The sequence below is a fragment of the Rattus norvegicus genome, chromosome 3 (assembly GCF_021556685.1).
Source record: "Rattus norvegicus strain SHRSP/BbbUtx chromosome 3, alternate assembly SHRSP_T2T, whole genome shotgun sequence".
Lineage (NCBI taxonomy): Eukaryota > Metazoa > Chordata > Mammalia > Rodentia > Muridae > Rattus > Rattus norvegicus.
In genome coordinates, this window is record NC_141536.1 from 57,492,322 (window position 1) to 57,513,020 (window position 20,699).

General features: G+C 43.8%; 2 long non-coding RNA genes across 3 annotated transcripts; both read right to left on the bottom strand.

The window, feature by feature from the left end:
• On the bottom strand, window positions 1-8,632 carry LOC147995521 (uncharacterized). 2 transcript variants are annotated; one of them, XR_015684404.1, is made up of 4 exons: window positions 8,578-8,632; window positions 7,116-7,351; window positions 3,230-3,623; window positions 1,431-1,662 (listed from the first exon to the last, which is right to left on the bottom strand). It is a non-coding gene; the product is annotated as an uncharacterized LOC147995521 (long non-coding RNA). The 2 variants fall into 2 exon arrangements; XR_015684405.1 differs by lacking the exon at window positions 7,116-7,351 and having other exon boundaries at window positions 1-1,662.
• Window positions 8,633-16,036: 7,404 nt separating this feature from the next.
• LOC134486289 (uncharacterized) lies at window positions 16,037-19,230 on the bottom strand. The gene is made up of 4 exons (XR_015684406.1): window positions 19,113-19,230; window positions 17,936-17,976; window positions 17,647-17,832; window positions 16,037-16,645 (listed from the first exon to the last, which is right to left on the bottom strand). It is a non-coding gene; the product is annotated as an uncharacterized LOC134486289 (long non-coding RNA).
• Window positions 19,231-20,699: the final 1,469 nt, after the last annotated feature.

Here is a 20,699-nt window from a genome sequence, read left to right on the forward strand (position 1 = left end):
ATAATAACTCTTTTATTCGACTACTATTTGCTAAAACAGGTAAGTATGAAAACCCACCACAAACTAGAACAATTTAGGAACATTGACACAGTGCGGTATATAAACTTAGGCATGGCAAAGGCCTGTGCTTGTAATCTTTTTATCCTTAGAGCTTAGAGGAGTGCTTCCTTTGACGTGTGATAGGCATCCTATAAATGGCTTTTGAATGACTGAATAAATTATAATTGCCTCCCTTACCTCCCGGCTAACCAGGAGGTTGAAGTGTTCTATTCAACGTGAGTTCTTTGCTATAAAGAACTGTCATGTAGCTATTTCACTTCAGTAACTGATTTCTCCTTTTCCCCAGCTTTCCACTTGGCTTAATATTGTAGCCTAATTTTAATATGCATCTATGGTTTACTTCTTTGTCGTAAATACTCTAACCTAACTTAATTTCAGGTCATTTTAAGGCCATGGAAATTACTTTGCCTATGTTTACAGGCATGTGTGCTTTCTCGAGCACCCAAGATATCATTTTTTTCCTCCTCTCCCTTTCAAATGGTTCTAAAATACTTACACAAGAGCAATGAGGGGAGGTGGGGCCTGACCATCTCATCGGGCTATTGATTTTATTATTGACCTCAAGGAAGGCTCAAATTCAGATAAAGAAGGGGGGGTTGTCTGCACTGGCATTTAAAAAGTCAAGCAGAAAAACCATGAAAACAGAATTAGGTTGCGAAACTACAAGTAAAATCAGTGAATTAGATTAAGACAGGATGCAGAAACCATAAAGTAGAGTAATGGCAAGTTTGGGGGCACAGCCAGTCTGTTTCTCCATCCTTGTGGTTTTCTTTTGACCACTTTGTTTTGAAGGAAAGATGAGCTCGCCCCCTCTTCAAGCCCACAATGGAGCTCACTGAATAACAGTCAGTGTTAAAAGACAGAATCTGCACGAATCATTTTTAAATTCAGGTGGTGTCTGAGATTAGACACTAAAACTAACCAGGGTTGTATACTAGAAAGAGGAAGTGAAGAAAACCTCAGATTTTTACCTTTACTTTGGAGTAACAAGATTTTTTTTTAACTTTTGTTTGGCAGCTTCTAGGTCGAGCACTGGGGTTAAAAAGCACAAGGAAGGAGAAAGAGATCAGAGAAAGAGAGATTTCATATCCTCAGTTCAATCTACTTAGACCCTCTGAAGTATTCACCCAATCAAGAATGTCAAGAATATATTTTAGGGGGCCCAGTCTCCTCTGCTAGAAGGGGCAGGTCCTTCCCTTCTCTTGCATGTGTGTCCACATTGCTCTCTCCATACTTCTGTATGCCATTGTATGCCATTACTTGGCATTCAATAAGCTCTTGATAAGTACTTGCTGGCATCCCAACTCTCTGGGTACAGCCGAACAAACCTGTGAATGCTGTGATTTAGAGTCATTTAAAAACGGAAATACCTGCTCCTTCGTGGGCTGCCTCCTTCATTGGAAGTGAAAGTAGCAGTGGGGGAGTTATCTAAACTTAACTCCCTATTTGGTAGAAGAGTAACCAGATGTTTTTTGGAACTGAGAGTCGCCAGGGCAATAAATGAGAACTCATCATTGGCTGTGACACAGAATAAACATGATGACCAAATCTGTTGTGAGAGGATTGCCCATGTCTTCACCATGTTGAGCTCTTAACCTTCTCCTGCAGAAGGAGTGGGAGGAAGGGTCATTGACCTTCACCTGAGATCACAGCCTTACCCCTGGTCCTGGACCTCCCCCTACTCCCAGCTGCGTGTAACCTTACCCAGCTGTGTAGTCTGAACCAGGTGCTAGAGAACAGAAGTGGAGGGTTGACTGAACAGAGTGAGGAGTTTGTCACTCAGACTATGGTGAGAATTTGGGATTCAAACCACACATGCAGGGAACCATGGAGTTGGCCTGGACTTGATGTCTTGGGAGCATAGGCTTTTCAGAATAGAGTCTGTGACTCCTGGGGTACTATGTGGCGTATTCAGGCTGTTTTGTGTTTTTTCTGAATGTTCTCTTAATAGTCAAGGAAACGTGGAAGCTTGATGGGACAGTTGCTCTTAGACATTAATCTTGTATATCCTGTGAACATCACTGTATCCTGATCGCTACAACTGTACTGATCCTGGCAATCACCACTACATTCTGTGTCTGATAAAGGTATAGACAGTCTGATTGTTCTCAGTACATTTGCCACAGCTGAAGTTGTGCTGTGGGTCCTCCAAATGGCCTGATTTAATTTATTGTGGCCATATCAGGTGACCTTGGGGCAGTATGCAAGCATGGGCACTTACTAGTACAGATTCCCATAAAATGAAAACCTCTTTCCCTTCACCTATGCATCCATGAGTGTTTTGAGTCAGAGAGAACCACCACTTTCCTAGTCTGTCCAAATTTTTTTTACTCCTGTGGGAAGAGCAAAACCAGGAAGGGAACGTGACTTCTACACGGAGCCTAGCCTATGAGGAGACTGGAGAAGAGAAAGGTTTCTTGGAGCTAAATAGATACCTCTAGTGGTAGGGCACATCATTGAAAATAATTCCAAAACAACTCAGGAGAAGTCTCTTCTCTGCTCTTGGCAAAGGAAAGCAAGAGCTTAGCCACAGTCTCACTGGACTAAACTACCCAGGACACTGTTGTAAAGAGGCAGCTGAGCAGGACTTAGATCATGCCTGTGGGCCAACTGCTTTACCAAACAGCGTGTTTGTAGTTTCCTCATTATGCCTCAGTCTTTTTTTTTTTCTTTTTTCTTTTAGTTTTTAAGGTGTTTATTGTCATGGCAGAAAGTGGACGAGTAAAACCGTACTCTGATGCCTCAGTCTTAATGTGCTTTTCCTTTCTGTATCCCCACCACCCCTTGTTTTTTTAAGACAGGGTTTCTCTGTGTAGCCCTAGCTGTCCTGGAATTCACTCTGTAGACCAGGCTAGCATTGAGCTAGCATTGAGCTCAGAGATCTGCCTGCCTCTACTTTCCTAGTGCTGGGATTAAAGGTGTAAGCCCCAACTGCCCGATCCTTTCAGTATTTCTATTACTGTTTCTATTTCTTGGCATTTTTCATATGTCTTAGTGCTATGACCCACAAGGCTTGTTCTGGAACCCTGACTAGGGGCACTGAGGGAATGAAGAAATTATAGAGATGCAGATACACACACAGAAAAGCTGGGGTCAGGTTGGGTGTGTGTGCTCTGACGGAGAGAACATACTTCAGCCAGCAACCTGGAACCTTAGAGTGTTTACTCACATAGCACAGAGGGAAGAGTTGGCTATCTCCATAGCAGATGTCTGTAGACATGCAGTCTCAAGCTGTAAACATCTGGCAGGAGGAAGTTGCAGTTCCTAGTCTTGTATAAACTGGTTCGTTGTTTATAAACATTCATACTTGGTCTAGAAGAAGGCTTTGCCCCTTTTGAGCTTGACCCATATGGGGAAAGGCTTTGTCAGTTTCGTGTGGGTCCAAGGCCTTGGTCCTCAGCATGACTGTGCCCATGTCTACAATACACATTCACTGGCTCAGGGTTTCCTCTGCTCCCCAAATCTCAGTTTTCTCTTCTCTTTATTGTTAAATGCTGGTGGCAATTGGTGCAAACAAGTTATCCATTCCCCACACAATTCTATTATGTTGGTTTAATGAAGTCCTAGAAAAATCAAATGAATGAAGAGAAAGAAGAATGTGGTAGTGGTGAACAGTCATAAGAATTAACAGCACTCTTATTTAACCACCACAGCCCAAAATCCAAAACTCTGTCCTTCTAGTTCCCAGCCAGGCTTTCAGACTCCGGGAACATAATTCCCCCTAAACACAGATGCCAGGGCCCCAGGCCGAATTTCTAAATCAACATCATTGCTATCATGTCCACGATGTGATGTATGTGTATATGCATACACACGAACATGTATGCATTTATATGTATGTGTATATGCACACACACGAACATGTATATATTTATATATAGTATATTTCAGTTTCTACAGATGATTCTAATGCAAATTCTAGGAATCATGAATATGCTCCAGAACAGGCATGAATATTTGTGTCAGAAGACAGAAGTATTTTTCTAGAGTATCGGGGTCCCTCTTGGGGATAAACATTCTCATGATAGGAGAAGAGCACATGGACTCTGGCATCATCCCTCAGAACTCTGTAGCAGTGGTGGCGGCTAGTGTTTTTTGGTTTGACCTTTGTGTGGAAAAGCAAAGCAAAGCAAAGCAATTGCTGTCCCCACTCCTGTCTGTCTTCATGTTCATCGTCACTGCAGTGCCATTTCTAACCCCACTCAGAAAGCCCATGTCATAGGTACAGCCGGATGAAGAAGTTTTCTGATCCGTAGGCTGTACTGTGGGGTATGCAGCAAGTCTCCAGTGCGGTCATTTCACCGTCTCTTAAAAACGTAGCTTTTGAGAAATAGTTATAATTCCTCTTATTTTTTTCCCCAGAGATGTAATTTTCTAAAATATGGCTCTTGCCTAATCTCCTTTGCGACTTGTGTGTTGGTGTTTTATGTAAGAAATCCTTCCCGTGCCGAGTGTATGACAACCTTCACTTACCGTTTTTCCCCTTGAAAGTTGGGCCTTTTAAAAGAGTTCTACTTGGTACCATTATTTAAATTCCCCCTGTCACTGGAGTCCCATTCTAGACCCAAAGCTTAGAAAGTTCCTTCACAATCAGAGAACACCTCAGGAACTCTTCAAATAATCAACATCAGAAGTCCCCCAACAGAAAATCAAATAAAATAGAAGAAATGTACAAAGAGATGTTTAAAAATCTACAAAAGGTGTTTAAGGAAGATAACAAGAGTTATCGGCTACTAGAAATGCAAGTTATCTTAAAGTCAACTTACTTTCTCCTACACTGAAGATATAAGGCTGATAGCATGTGCAGCCCAAAGGCTGATAATTAGTCCTGCCATGGGTAGGTGATTACATGTTTGTCAAATGTCTAGTACAGTTCTCCCCTATCTAATGTCTTCCAGGGCCTTGAAGATGCCCTTGGACAAATCACTCCTCAGTTCTATGTTAGGTCTAATGAAAAAAACCAACCGTCTGGCAGAAAGAAAGCTTTAGATGAAATTCCTGGCCTCTCACATCCACCCGCTCTCTCCAGTTCTTGGCTCTGATTTGGACTTAGTTAAATCCCTTGTGACCATTCATCCCTGCCCTCTTCTACCTACCCTTGCGATTGCTTCAGCTTCCCCACTGTGCCCACCTGTTATCTACTTGGCTCATTTATGCACTGTGTTCTAACCCTTCAGAACCAGAGAGCCTCACTGTCAGCTCCTCAGTTCCCTTTCTACCTTCTGGAGACCATCACTTAAACCATTGCAGCTAGGGGTACAATTCTCCCAGTCTTTCTTATAGTCGGTAGTCATTCTAGCAAAAGAGCCATCTTGGAAATAAAGTTATCTGTGTTCAGAACCAAACTGTGTTAGCTGTGTTTTCCTCTTCCCAGGTGACTGGTAGTTATGTGGGCCCAAATGATGGCTCTTCCCAATATCTGCCTGCCCATTTGCTCACAGTAAGAAATGCCACCCCACCCCTCCCAGAATAAGGGGGAGGGGAGAGAGTAAGGTGAGACGGAAAGAGCTACTTTGGCTGCTGGCAGATGGCAGTTGGTCCTTTCCTGCCTCACTAACCTGTGCCCTTTTCTCCCAAGTTGGCTTCCTCAGTATAAAAGCACAGACTGATACATACGCCTACCATTTGGAATTTATCCACCTTGGAATCATCCAGAAGTCCACTGCCCTGAGATCTAGGATTCCAATCCCTCTCTCTCTCCTCTGCACCATGCTGTCAATCCCGTTGCAGCATTCTATAGAAAGGCATGGTTTATGATCTATAGGGTCTCAGGCCGTATAGATCCCACAGGTCACAGAGTTCACAGAAGTGCCCGAAACATCACCAGGAACTGAGAGGCTGAGCCAGGGTATGTAGCTCCTTTGGTAGAATGTTTGCCTTATATGCGTGGGACTCTGGGTTCCATCCTCAGGACTGCAAAAATTGGCTGAAGTGGTGCACACCTACAGTGCCAACATTTAGGAACTGGAGGCAGGAAGATCAGAAGCTCAAGGTCATCTTTGGCTACAGAGCAACTATAAGCCTGTATCTTTTAGGAGAGAAGGAAGGAAGGAAGGAAGGAAGGAAGGAAGGAAGGGAGAGAGGGAGGAAGGAAAGGCAGACAGGAGGGAAGGAAGGAAGGAAGGAAAGGAGGGAGGAAGGAAGGAAGAAAGAAAGAAAGAAAGAAAAGAAAGAAAGAAGGAAGGAAGGAAAGAAAGAAAGACACACAGAGAGAAATAGAAAGGAAAGAAGAGAGGAGGGGAGTGAGAGGGAAGAACAGACAGGAAGGAAGGCAGGGAGGAAGAATTGCTTGTGGGTCTGAAGCTTACTTCCCCTTTCGTACAGCCACCTGTAGAATACTCAGTGTTCCCTCTTTTCAGGTAAACCTCAACCCAGCCAGCCCAAGTTACACTTTTCCTGCAAGCCTTGTGAGTCACTGCAGTCACAGTTTGCAATTCTGTCCTGGGCATAAGCACTGTGTTACTTAGGAGTAGCAAACTCAGTGTAAGGACTTCTGCAGTAGATTTATGTCTTTTGTCAGGAGCCAGCATGTGCCTTGACCTAGGTGAGTGGGCCTTCTGCCTACCCAGAAAACTTGCTGACTCTAGTGGAGTAGCCACTGAGGACTCCTAGATGACATGTCTCCTGAGGAGAACCTGGCTTCTGACAACCCCTACTCACTCTTCAGAACTGTTGGGCTCTTTGGTAGGCACTGGAGTGTCTAGAAAATCTTAAAGCATATTGAAAGTTTACTTTCTACTGTTCACATAATGAATTATAAAGACGGTAGTGACTTGAAACCATGTGAACTTAATGTTTTCCAACCCTGGAAGTCAGCAGCCCCACATCTGGGTCAGAGTCAAAGCCTCCCTGAGGCCAGTCTCTTCAGAAAGTTTTAAGGAAGCATCACAGCCCAGTTTCTAGAAGCCACCCACATTCCTCGGCCTTTGACCCTCTTCCTCAATCTTCAAAACCAGCAATGTCACCAAGCCATGGCCTTTCTTCCATGGAGTCATTTCCCCATGATCGCAGCTCATGGACCCATTCTCTACTTCCAACGATTAGGCTGGGTTCACCTGGGAAATCCTGGATGCTTCTCTCCTTCTCAAGGCTCTGGGTTTAATGACACATTGGATTAGATGCATTGGCTTCTTTGACTCCCTTTGTCATGTTTGTTCACAGACTCTGCAGACACATCATCCAAATGCACCGGTTTCTGTCTGTCCTTGTAACTTGTTCTCTGTCTCCACCCGTCTGTCTCTTCAAGTTTAGGGGCAACACTTTATCCCAAGTCTCTGCTTCTCTGATGGATCTAGTGAATTTGTTGGGTGTTAGGATTGTTTTAAAATTATTCATTAGGATGGAACCTCTGACCTCCTTCCTTATTTGCTGAATCTAGTCAGAACCAGACCTCTCCAGCTGCCCCCTTTTTAAGGTCTCCCCTCTCATTGCTGTGTATTCAGAATCTTAAAGCATGAAGTTATGTCAGACTTTCTGCCAGGAACATTTGTTCTTCAAAATGTTTGAAAATTTCTTGTTGTAATCTCTTTCTCTTCAGCTTTTCATCATGATATTTGAGATAGTCTAAAGTTAATGTTGTTATTGTAAAAATATAAAAAGTAAAAAAAGTAAGTTGTCTTTTATTCCCCTAGGTCCGGCACCGCAGTGCCTCTAGCCGCTGCACATAAACCAGCACATAAAAGAACACACAACACAGTAATCTTTGACCCAAATGGTAAGATACAATTGCCCACCTAAACATACAAAGCTCAGTACCATTCATCCCTTAAGAACATTAATAACAACCTGTAAATACACAGAGCAGAATCTTAATGTCACCTGCCATGGCTTCTCGTCCTCTCCCTCCTCCTCTTCCTTCAAACTTCTCTCCCACCCATCCTTCCTTCTCCTCCAATGGCAGGCCTCCTTCTATCCTGTACCTGCCCCTCACTTGTATTTTACAAATTCAATGGGGAGAAGGTTCTGGTGAAGTCACCTGAGTCCTGAGTACAAGACTAGGTAGCTGTCCTTGGGGCAGTGGAATTAGCATCAAAATACAGATAACTTCAGGGCAAACCACAACAAATGTTACCTCCTGCTTCTTAACTTGAAAATAACAATAATGCCCTATTGCATAAGCGAGAAAATTTAAAAGTAACACTTTGTCTAATTGGGTGTATAGACATGTAGAAAATTAGGTGCTGTCTACCATCTTGCACCCACTGAACCCTGAATTCCTGGGAAATGGCCTCCATATGAATTTGAATCATCCTCACTTCTTTTGGAAACCCTCTGTGACTTTCCTTTCATGATCCCAGACTCCTTCTTCCTTTCCACAGTTGTCCCTCCTTCTTTGAATCTCTCTCTCTCTCTTTCCATTTGCATTCCTCTTTCCAATAGTCCTCTTTACAGTGAAATTTGAAGACTGTCAATGAGGCTGGCCTTTCTTTCCAACAGCTCCCATCTGTGCCACCTGCCCACTTATTCCTTAGGACTCCCAGAAGTTTCATGTCAATGGATTGGCCCAATCAGTCCTACCTTGGCCTCTGAGAAGAGCTTTGTGATCCTTCCTTTCCCTTTTTGTTCTTCATCTAATACCTCCTTCACGCCAAGCTACAAGCCACCAGTTCTTCCTAGTCATTCAGTTCTTACAGGTGTTTATCTTTTCCATTTTTAGCATTCTTCTAGTTTTACGTGCTGTTTTATAGACCTGGTTATAGAATCTTGTGGTGAGCTAGTTCACTTCTTTCCTTAGAAGGATGAGATCATCTATTGGACTAGGATTGCATAAGCCTTCAAGTAAATGTCTGTTTTGTCTTTAACATTCTGTTTTGACATCTTACATGGACTTTCTTGTGGGTGGATGAGACTTCCCTGTGCACTGTTCCTTTGTTTCATTTTCAATGTGGAAATACTGGACAGACTGGTGAAGAGTAGCCTCCCATGTAGATTCTCCCTTTCTGATGACCTAGGTTGTCTAACTCTTTTCCTTTTCTTACTGCCACTTTGATCACTTCAGACCCAATCTTCGCCAACTCCTTTGTCTGCTCATTCCACATTATTTTGCAGGGACAATGGAACATCTAATTTTGAAGTGGTAGAAAACTCAATTCAGAGGGCCATCTGGAAGAAAAGTGTCTGTATACGAACAGAACTGAAAGTCCAAGATGGGTAGATGTTAGGATTGTGCTTGTTTGTTTGTTTTTCTTTCCATTTGTGTGTATATATGCATATTTATAAACGTGTGTCTGTGACCATATGAAGACTGAGCTGACGTTAGGAATCACCCTCAATCACTCTTCTACCTCATTCTTTAAAGTAAGGTCCCTCGGTCAAACCCAGGGATAGCTACTATGTCAAGTCTTGCTAGCAAGTGTGCTCTAGTGATCCCCTGTCTCTGCCTTCAGAGACTGGAGTTACAGACAGGCCATCCCAACCTCCCAGCACTCCTGTGATGATTGGGGATCCAAACTCCAGTCCCAATGAGTGTAAGGCAATCACTTTAACCACAGAGGCTCCTCAGCCCTGGGGTTTTGTTTTAGTCTTGTTTCTGTTGCTGTGATAAAATATCCTGGTAAAGACAATGCTAAGAGAGAAAGGAAAGAATTTATTTACAACCCTGGGTTATAGTCCACAACTGGGTGGAAATCAAGACAAGAACTTGAAATTGTTAGACACATCCAATGACCAAGAGCAAAGAGAGAATGAATGCATACATGCCTATTACTCAGCTCACTTTCACCCTTCAATATTTCAGGGCTCAGATCTGGGGAATGGTGATGCCCATGGTGGACTGGGCTTTTCCATGTCAATTAACAAAATCAAGATAATCTTTCTCAGATACATCCAGAGGCCAACCCAATCTAGGCATTTCCTCATTAAGATCCTCTTCTCAGGTGATTCTAGATTCTATTAAGTTGACAATTAAAGCTAAACATCTTAGGGTTAGAAAGATGGCTCCAAGGCACTTGTTGCTCTTCCTTGAGCTGCCATGTGGGTGCTGACCAGGGTGCTCAGAACCCACATGGCAGCTCACAATCAACTCTAACCCCAGTTTCAGAGGGTCTGCTGCTTTCTACTCACTTCTTCGGACACCATGCACACATGTGCACATAAATGCAGGCAAAACATACACATAAAGTAAAATAGATACATGTAAATAAAAGGGCAGCTGCATGTTGGTTTCATTCAATAGCTCAAGCATGTCATGGAAAACATGTCAACTTTGCTGTTTTCTGCCCTACCTTTGTTCTCAACATGGCTCCTCTAGTAACAGCAGAAATGAACCCAGAAATCCAAGTTATGTGCCTGTATGCCATTTCTCAAAGGCAAGAGAGCACCCTAGTTGGTAGCTCTAAAAAGTAAGAAAGCCTCTTTCTCAGACACACCAGTGAACTTAGGACCTGAATCAGGCCGCATGCCTTCCCAAAGTTAACGTGTGTGTCTGAGAAACACCATGAAGTAGATGGCTGAGACTGGGTTGAATAGCAGGTGCTGAGCAGAGAGCTTGAGAAGCTGATGGCTCAGTCAGAGATGACTCCAGGGTCTGGGACACATCTCCCCGATGCCCATATGAGAGAAGTAGGTTTCAGATTGAAAACCTAGAAATCAGGAAGGAGGCAGAGAGGGAACTCAGAGATAGACTAAGGAGCCAAATAAAGCATGCTGCCTGTCCACGGCTACTTCATAAGCCCTAACAACACGTTTACTAGGTTGCCTCACTTGTGTAGCCTGAGGTCCAATTCTAGTCTGCCCCATTCTTATAAAGTTTAAATGAAACAACCACGCTCATTCATAAGAGTATCCTCTGAGGCTGCTTTCATGGTACAATGAAAGACTTGAGAAGGTGCGTGGTCTGTAAAGTATTTTACAGCTGCTGTGGTAGTACACGCCTATAATCCTAATGCTCCTGAGGCAGAAGGATTGCCATAGCTGAAAGCTAGCCTAGGCTATACAGTGACGTCTAGGGCTAGGGCTAGAGTGCTAGCCTAGGCTATACAGTGACTTCTAGGGCTAGGGCTAGAGTGAGATCCTATCTCAAAAGAGCAGAACAAAATCCTTCAATTTCCTGGCACGTTCAGAAAATATCTGCTGGCCCATGGTTCATGCCTTTAATCCCAGCACTCAGGAAGCAAAGGTAGACTGATTCCTGTGAGTTCAAAGCCAGCCTGAGTTCCACAGTAAGGTTCTGTCTTGACAAACAAACAAACAAACAAACAAACAAACCCAAACAAGTAACCTTGAATTTTTGAAGCCCTCTATCATCTATCTTCACTTTGTGGACCTCAATTTTTTTTTTTTTTTTTTTTTTTTTTGGAGCTGGGGACCGAACCCAGGGCCTTGCGCTTGCTAGGTAAGCGCTCTACCACTGAGCTAAATCCCCAACCCCTGTGGACCTCAATTTATTGACATTTTTTTCATTTTATATTCATGCTATAATCCATTCAGATGTTTATTCATCTAAAATCACACATTTCCTGTCCACTTTTCTCTTTAGCTAATCTGTCTTTTTTAAAAAAAGATGTATTTATTTATTATATATATGTACACTATAGCTGTCTTCAGACACACCAGAAGAGGGCATCACATCGCATTACAGATGGTTGTGAGCCATCACGTGGTTGCTGGGATTTGAACTCAGGACCTCTGGGAGAGTAGTCAGTGCTCTTAACCACTGAGCCATCTCTCCAGCCCTCTCTTTAGCTAATCTGGAATGTGACTCTTCAGCCCTATGTATCTTCAAAGGCTTGTCTCGAGCTCACAGAGCCTTCCTACTGGGTCTTTCTTTCCTGCATTAACTCACTGTCACATTAGGAGGCCCAATGAGTCTGTGATAGAAGCACCTGACCACAGCTTCCCTGCCTAATGCCATGTTCCTGGACCTAAGTGTCTTCATATAGAAGGGTGCGTGGGTAAGCATGTGGGTTGCTTTAATAAAAATTCGAGCAATGATGAACCAAGGGAGGGCACATGACTACCACTTACTAATCCAGCCAAACTTTGCCTTGCATAGGGCCAGAACTACACACTTCCCCACAGTCCCCCAGAAATGCGTCTCCTCTCCTCTTCCTGTCATCTCATCTAGGTACCCTTCGCCTCACTGCCCCCTTTTGCCTGCACAGCGTTACCTGATGTCAAGTTTAAACCACAGAAAACTGGCTCTTCCTTATCCTCCCCCACTTGCACACAATGACCTGTCTCTCCTTAAAGCTCAGCTTGGCTCTGTCTTTTCTTGAAATCTTCACTCTGGTGTTTCCACCTGAAATGTCCTTCCCTCGGTCATGTCTCCTCATGACTCAGAGCTCATCTCCTTGTTTTACCTCTCAATTCAAACAGCCTTCCCCACACTCTGTTACTCTAGATCACACCGTCCTCTTACGTGTTTTCAAAGACCTGATCTCAGCCTCCATGTACCTCACTTGCCTCTTCCATGAGAGCATCGGCTCAGTCTAATGTACTCACCACTGTCTCCTGTCCCAAGGTACGGAGAGGCACTAAATGATGCATACCGAGGGATCAGGATTGGCTCTGGACTCCCAAGTTCTTTTTTTTTTTTTTTTTTTTTTTTTTTTTTTTTTTTGTTTTGACTCCCAAGTTCTTTACACAAAGGAGGTTTGTTTTTTTTTTTTTCCTCAGAGAGACAACGGGCGGGGAATATGAGACAAAGATGGGATAGAGAACGAGGGAGAAGGGGAAGGAACAAGGGAGAGAGAGAGAAGAGGTATTTGCCCCTGAGGGACCACCTCTGGATAGAGAGGAGACAGACATGGCCTATAGGGAAATGACAGTTTATGAATGTACAAGGGGAACCTGTGTTGGGATGAGGTGCTTGGTTTTAATTGGGCATGCTAATTAGGTGAGCCAAAGGGGGATTTCTTTTTCTTTTTCTTTATTAATTTGAGTCTTTCTTATTTACATTTCGATTGTTACTCCCTTTCCCGGTTTCCAGGCCAACATCCCCCTAACCCCTCACCGTCCCCTTCTATATGGGTGTTCCCCTCCCCAGCCTCCCCCCATTACTGCTCTCCCCCCAACAATCATGTTCACTGGGGGTTCAGTCTTGGCAGGATCAAGGGCTTCCCCTAAAGGGGGATTTTGATTGCCTGACTTCAATACTTTGAGAGCTGGACCTTGGTGGTCAGCCTCAGGAGGAAGGATTGGCTGAATAAGGGAATGGGCTTTGGGGGCTAGCTTTAGGAATGTAATCTAATTGTTTTTAACAAGGCAGAGGGAATGGAGTAGAAGGAGAGGCCAACAAGAGCAGTGTCTGCCAGGCCTGCACTGGCTAGAGTCCCTTCACCATGGAATTACTTTCTTTTAAAATAGAACCCCTCTCCTGCCACCCCGTTTTCATAACAGTGCACTGCGGAATGACAGTTTGGATGTGACTGTGTATGAGAAGTACGGTCTTCAGTGTGGTGGCAGTGCTAGGAGAAGGAGTCTTTAAAAGGTGGGTCCAGTGGGGGACAATCCCATCATGAAGACTCTGTCCTCAGGAATGGGTTGATGCCATCTTGCAGGAGTGAAACAGGGCCCATGTGACTGGGTAGCTTTCTGCAAAACATGCTGTAACAATGTGAGGCCACTCGACAAGCTCAGCCCTTCTGTGGCTACTTCCCTTTCGACTTCTATCACATGTGATACAGGAGCGGGATGGAACTGTACTCACCAGGCTCCATCGTTACTCTTCGGACCTTCCAGCTGCTAGAATCACGAGTTAAATAAACCTCTCTAATTCATAAAGTCTCATGATTCAGGTGTTTATAGTAACATAAGATGTACTAAGACACACACACACACACACACACGCACACACCTATTTCCACAGCATTGCCAATTAGGGCTTCACACGAGGAATCCTCTGAAAGTTGTATTAATTCCCAAGGAGGACAATAGACTCAGAAGCTTAAAACAAAAGGTACGTATTCTCATACCGCTCAGGAGGAAGTCCAAAACCAAAGCGTGGGCAGTGTTACTTCTTGTGGAGACTCTGAGGGAAACAGCAACTCTCAATCCTCTTAGCTGCCAGCCATCTTTGGTGTTCCTTAGCTTAAAGACAACTTGCTCTGGTCTGCACTCTCCTCTTCATCTAGGCCTTTGCTCTGTGTGTCTGTGTGTCTGTGTGTCCTGTTATGTCTTACTAGAAACTCACCGAATTTACAGTTTCCCAACTTGATACAGTGAGAGCTCAGTTTGAACCTTGACTAATCAATCACATTTGTGGTAACTCTTTCCAAAGAAAGTCACAATGAAGCTTTGAGTCTTCTTGGTGTGTGTGTGTGTGTGTGTGTGTGTGTGTGTGTGTGTGTGTGTGTACCCCCTGTGGTGTGCTACTGCAAGAGGCTGTTTAGGGTAAACAGAGTTTCTCTTTTCCCTTTACAGGTAGTCTGGATGGGAATGAAACTTGGTCTTTCTTATCCTACAGAAGAGGAGTTACATCTTATACAACTTAAGACAACGGGACTATTGAGATGTTTGTTTCTTGTTGTAAATTTGTACCACTTTATGCTTAACAATCTTTTTTTTTTTTTTTTTTGGTTCTTTTTTTCAGAGCTGGGGACCGAACCCAGGGCCTTGCGCTTCCTAGGTAAGCGCTCTACCACTGAGCTAAATCCCCAGCCCCTATGCTTAACAATCTTTCATGAGATGCCTTTTATTCCAGGCTAAATTCCCCATATTTGGGGAACCATAACTCTCTGAACAAGCAGAACATGCTGAAGTGATTTCACATTTAGCTAAGAAGGGTTAAGTCGGGGGCTGGGGATTTAGCTCAGTGGTAGAGCGCTTACCTAGGAAGCGCAAGGCCCTGGGTTCGGTCCCCAGCTCCGGAAAAAAAAAAAAAAAAAAAAAAGAAGGGTTAAGTTTCCCTGACTCAACAACACATAGGCAAAGCAGCTCCGGGACAGGGCAAATTGATCTTTCATAGGCTATTTCAGACGAATCTGGATGGCCACACCCTCATCGTGAGGAGAAGTACACAAGGTTGGGGACATGGGGCAACAGAATTCTGGAGTCGCTATTGCTGCCTGGAATCCAGGAGTATCCAGCCTTGGCCCCAAGCTCCCATCTATTCAGTGACTTCCTGACGAGCGCACTACAGAAGTCTCTTTGTGCTTAAGTTACCCAGAACCCACTCCTATCACCTGAGTCTGAAGGGTCGGATGTTTCCCAGTCTTGCCACTGTTTTGCATATTTAGCTCTGAGTTATGACACCTTGAGTTTACTATTCCTTGAGAAACTACTTTCAGGATGTCAATGTCATCCCAAACCTACAAATTAATGCAATCACAAGGCATCATATTAGCACGATTATAACCCATCTGGTTCCCAAAGAAACTCATTGTGTTGGATTATCCTACAAAGCTATAGCAAAGTACATTTAAAATAAGGGACAACTGGTGGGGTGGGGGGAGAGAGAGATAGACAGAGAGAGAAAGAGAGAGAGAGAGAGAGAGAGAGAGAGAGAGAGAGAGAGCCACTGGAGACCCTAACGATAGACTCTTTCTATGCCAGTTCCATAACAGGTAGAGAGGTAAGATGCCACAACTGCAGGTTACAGTTGTTGCCATGGTATCTGGCAACATTTTTTTTTTGTACTTTAAATAGGAACTGTTTCAACTGGCATTTGTGTCAAAAGCTTACAATCTCTGTTCATTAAAGTGGGACCAGGGGATCATTAAGCAAGTGGCCTAGTGAACTGACTACTGAACTACACAAAAGAATGGATGTGCCTCAAGTCTTTGTTAGAGCTGCAAAGATGGTGAAAACATCTGCTGTTTCCGTTGCCATCCCTTCCCTCCCCTTTCTTTTTGTTAATAGAACACAAAAATCCTCCTAACCGCAATGCTTTCTTTTAAAGTAAGGACAACTTATTTTGCTCGATGCGGTAGATGGACACTAGAAGCCTCGTTTTTTGCAGCCCATTATTACAAATTGAAATATTGCAAATGGAAGAGGGCGGCCATTAAAAACCCAACCCTGTAGTGAAGCTCTGTATAAATCAAACATTATTTTCATTTTATTATTTCACTGATGAAGGGTTTCCATGTATTAGAGATGTTAGCTCCCTCTTGCAGTTCTCATAAAGTGAAGCCCAGATTTTAAATGCAAACACTGCATAAAGATATCGCTCATACATAGTAACACAGTAAACACAATCATAAGATACTGATCTTCATTATTGTAATGATGATTTTCCCATTTTAATATTTATTGCATCCCCCCCACACACACACACACACCTTATCCAAAAGGGAGCCGAGGCAACTATTGAACACATCACAAGTGCCATCTAGTGCTTTCTTTGAAAATAACATTTTCCCACTTCAAAAAGGAGAACACTCAAGATGCTGAACACTCCTAGACCAGAGAGGGGTTGAACAGTTATTTCCTAAAAGTGGACCTGTTTGTTTCCGGTCACAAAAGCTTTTGACCAGAGTGTAGAAGTAGTACTTTTCCTTGACTCCACTCAGCTCTCCCGGTATTGCTGGGGTGTCCATGTCAGAATTTCTTCCAGCTCATGAGTTCTGTGTCCGGGGGGCTTCACCTTTACTGCACTGAGACAGCTCACCAGCACTAGGAGGCGCCTGCCCCAGGATCACTGTTTCTGTGGAGAAAACACACAAGAGCTACTATCAAGGGAACTGATAAATCTTTGCCCCAAACCTCAGACACATCCCGCCCTTCTGCAGGCGCCTCTGGGGCTGTTTTCTCCCAGTCTGTTGTGGGTTCATTTTTCTCCTCCTCCCGGGAGAATCACAACAGCCTCATCCTTCCCACCTCAGCAGGCTTTCTGAAAAGCTGCCTTCAGTTCTCCTTCCTTTTCCTGTGAGGTCTCAGGGCTCAGCAGACTAGTTAGAGATCTGAACCTGCCTCCCAGGACCTTCCTTCCACAATCACTCAAACTGTTCAAATCCCCTGCCCAAGGCTCTCGCCACCCCCACCCCTTCCAAGACCAAACCTCACATTAGAGACAGTGGCAAGCTATTGTGCTTGTCTTAAGTTGAAAGATTACCTTTTGGTGGGTTTTAAATGTTGTTTTGGGTGGTGTTTTGTTTTTGTTTTTCCTGTTTTGTTGTCTCTTTTGGCCATTTTCCTTTATAACATCTCTAGCATTTCCCAGATGTCTTTGCATCTAGTCACTCTGTCTCTACCGTTCCTCTCCTCCAGTGTCCTTTCTCACCTCAGGCACACAGTTGCCAAATGGAGTTAGACTGAAACTCCTTGCTTTGTGGTTTACTTAGCTGTTTCCTGGCTCTCTGTTTCTCCTTTCTCAGCCTTCTTTTGTTTTGCTACTCAACACTTTCGAACGACTTTCCCAAACGGACATGTGTCTGAAGCCCTTTTCCAGTGACTGTTCTGGTTTTCCAGCAGGCTACCCTACTGCAGCGGCCTTCCCACACGGGCTCTGATAGAAGTCTCATAGCCATCAGACTGCCTTTTTGGAAGCAGGGAGACTATTTCTATTTTACCTAATCAAATCCAAACTATAGGCCTAGATTTTTCTCTAAACCTACTTTATTTAGGGTTCTTGAATGCTTCAACCTCCCTTCTAACCCACTGACTCAAGGTTGGGAAGAAGGTTAACAGCAAAAGGGGTTTGTGGACCTGTTTAGAAGTAGTTCTTTGGGAGTGACACCATTCTTTGTTGTCCAGATACCAGCAGTTTAGTCCAACAGCAAACATCAAATACAAATCAGTAGCAGCAGCTCAATCCAGCAGAAACTGCACGGCTCCACCAGATTGGCAAGAATCAGCTGGAATACCACAAGAAGTTCTTTGACGAGTTTCTGTCTTCGAAGTGAAGACCAGCAAAGTGTTACATGGTACTACAATGCAAGAGCATCCTCGCACTGTCTGTGGGGTCCCATTTATACTCTTTCCAAACATCACTCACCCTCTCACATGTCTGCTTCAGAACATTCTCTTACAAGACAGCTTCCAAAAAGAAAAAAAAATCACATGACATACTTGAGTTTCCAAAGAAACTAGAAATTTCCACTTCACCAAACACTCCATTTTTTGTTTCTAAAACTAAGCCCCACCCCTTGGCATTCTATCTTTAATGTTAATGAATGATATTTTAGAACCTGGCTCTGAAAATACAGAATTTCATTATTTTATTAAAATCTAACGAAGAGGTGGAGGAGGGGGAGTTTCCTCTTCACAGAATGTGCAAAGGAAGAGAGTTTCTTCGGCATCTTCAAACTTGGGAAAGGATCCAGTCAGGGGTGAAGGTTTGTGTTGAGGTTCGATCAGTTGCTGGGTATCGTGATGCCAAATTCCGTACCCGAAGGTCTAGGCCTGTGGGTGAATTCTCACGCTTACCAGCTTTTTTGGTGCAAGCCTTGATCTTTATTTTAAAACTGTTGAGGCTTAGTCTGTTGCTATGTTTTTTGCTAAATACTGGCTCTGGCTTTCTCAGCGACGAGGAGATCCTCAGGAACACCAGGTGATGCTATGTAACCTTGCCCACCAAGTCATCCCTAATTGGTCAGTATAGATGCCTACAACCTTAGCTGGGCAGAAGAGAGGTAGGCAGCATTTTTTTTCCATTTAGGGGGATTAGGGTCTGAGGCAGGACTACTAGAAAAGAGAGAGAAGGTGGAGAGAGGATCAGGTATAGGTGAATCATGAAAACACAGCCATGAGGGCTGGCCAGTTGGAGGAAGAGCAGTCCAGGCAGAACATGACAAGTTATAACTCAGGGTTATGATGGGAAAGTAGATATCATAGCTTAGAGGGTTGATATCTGCCCAACTTTAGTGCTGTTGAGGCTTACTATAATGTAAAGGTTTGTGTCCTTTCTCTGGGAACTAAATGATCCAAGGCGGTGTAGGTATTAATATGAATATTAAATATTTACCACTACAGTTTGCCACCCCTTCCCCACCCCTACTGGCCTTATTTCCCCAGTGACAGGAATCCTCCTGGAAACATTCACAGCGGAGACCAACTCTCTAGTCTCTCTGTGTGTCCAGCGTTGGGATGATTATTCTGACGAAGGAGGCCATCAGACTGTGACGGTTTTAGAAACCATTGTGGTGGTGTGAGAGCCCAACCCCCAGTGACACCTGCAATTCTGACTTCAGGTCGCTGAGCTGTTGCCCCGGTGGTAATGTCGGAGCTGCCACTTGGGTCCCCACGCGTCACAAACAGGGCAGTGTTGCGCAGTCACATCAGAACAGGACCTTGGTTCTCTTCCCTTTCCACTTACATAATGGACAAACAGAGTCTAAGAGCCCTTGGCATAACAAAGCCCTTCAGAGTCCTGGGCTGTTTTTGTTTTCACATAGGTACACGGTTGCCTCAGCAACATGGACCACAGTAACAACCTCTGCTGTGAGACAAAACTTTTCCTGGGGAGAAGCTACACACACATCTATCACCCCAGACGGGGAACCCAGGAAGGACACCCCTCAAGTCCAACTTGGTGAACCATGAGTTTGACTGGAGTCCAGCAATCAAAAGCCCACTTTGGCTCACCTAATTAACATGCCCGGTTAAAATTAAGCACCTCAACTTAACTCGGGGTTTCCCTTTCACTTTTATAACCTGCCGTTTGACTATGGGCCACGACTTCTCTCTATTGAAAGGCAGTCCTTTGTACCCTGCCAGGACAAATTCCCTTGTTAGGAAAAGTACCAACTCAGAAAATTTTACTTAAAGCCCTTCTAGATTATTCCACCTTCAGTGTTTCTGTGCATTCCTTTCTCGAGCTGCTAGGTGGTACGTGTATGGTTGATGGTCTGGGTCAATTCTCCGTTCTGCTTAAGGTTCGTCTTATATGTCCCGTTTGCTTTTCCCTTCTTGTTAGTGTTGGGAGTTTCTCACCTTTGCTTTTCAGATCACCAGTGCAGCTTTCTGTTGTGTAAGCTCCAGTCATTGTTCATCCAGTCAGCAAATGTCTAGTGAGTTCATGACGCGCCACAGACAGGCCATGATTTTAAGTATAGTTATTTGGCAGTAACAAAGTTTTCTTATTGGAGTTTCATTTTCTAAAAATCCTTCCTCTGTCCCTTGCTATTCCCTCCCTCTTTCCTTCCCAAGGCCTCACTGGTTAGGCAAAGTCTCACCCACTAAGCTGAGGCCTCAGTCCCTAAGAACTTCTTATGACCTAAGTATTCTCTTCCATGGGCAAACTGTGCTTAGGTGTCCTGGAGTGCGCCTGGGTTCTTTGTTGGGATTATGATAAGGTTTTATTTTTATTTCTTTTTTTTCCTCCCAAGTCAGGACAGGTTTGTCCCAAAGTGTTCACAGAACTGGTTTTGTTTTATGCTTGTTTTTGTTTTGTTTTGTTGTTTTGCATAATATCTGGTAATCCTGATTGCATGGGAAGAGCTGGATTTACAAATACAGACCAGGCCGTCGGTGAGAGATCAGTGTCTTAGATTTTTTTTAATCTCTCGTGTGGGTGTACACCTGATAGCCTTTCTCACATCTACAAGTAAGTTTCTCCTAGAGGGCGTATGGAGATGTCCACAGGAAGCATTTACTTACAGATAAGTAAGGGTGGAATAAACAAAAAAGATTAGTCAGAATTCTTGGCTATACGCGGCAGAAATTCATTCCTGTTGGTTGGGATTTTCTGCTTGTTTGGTTTTGTTTGTTTGTTTTTTGTTTGTTTGTGTTGCTTTTTTTTTTTTTTTTAAAGACAGGGT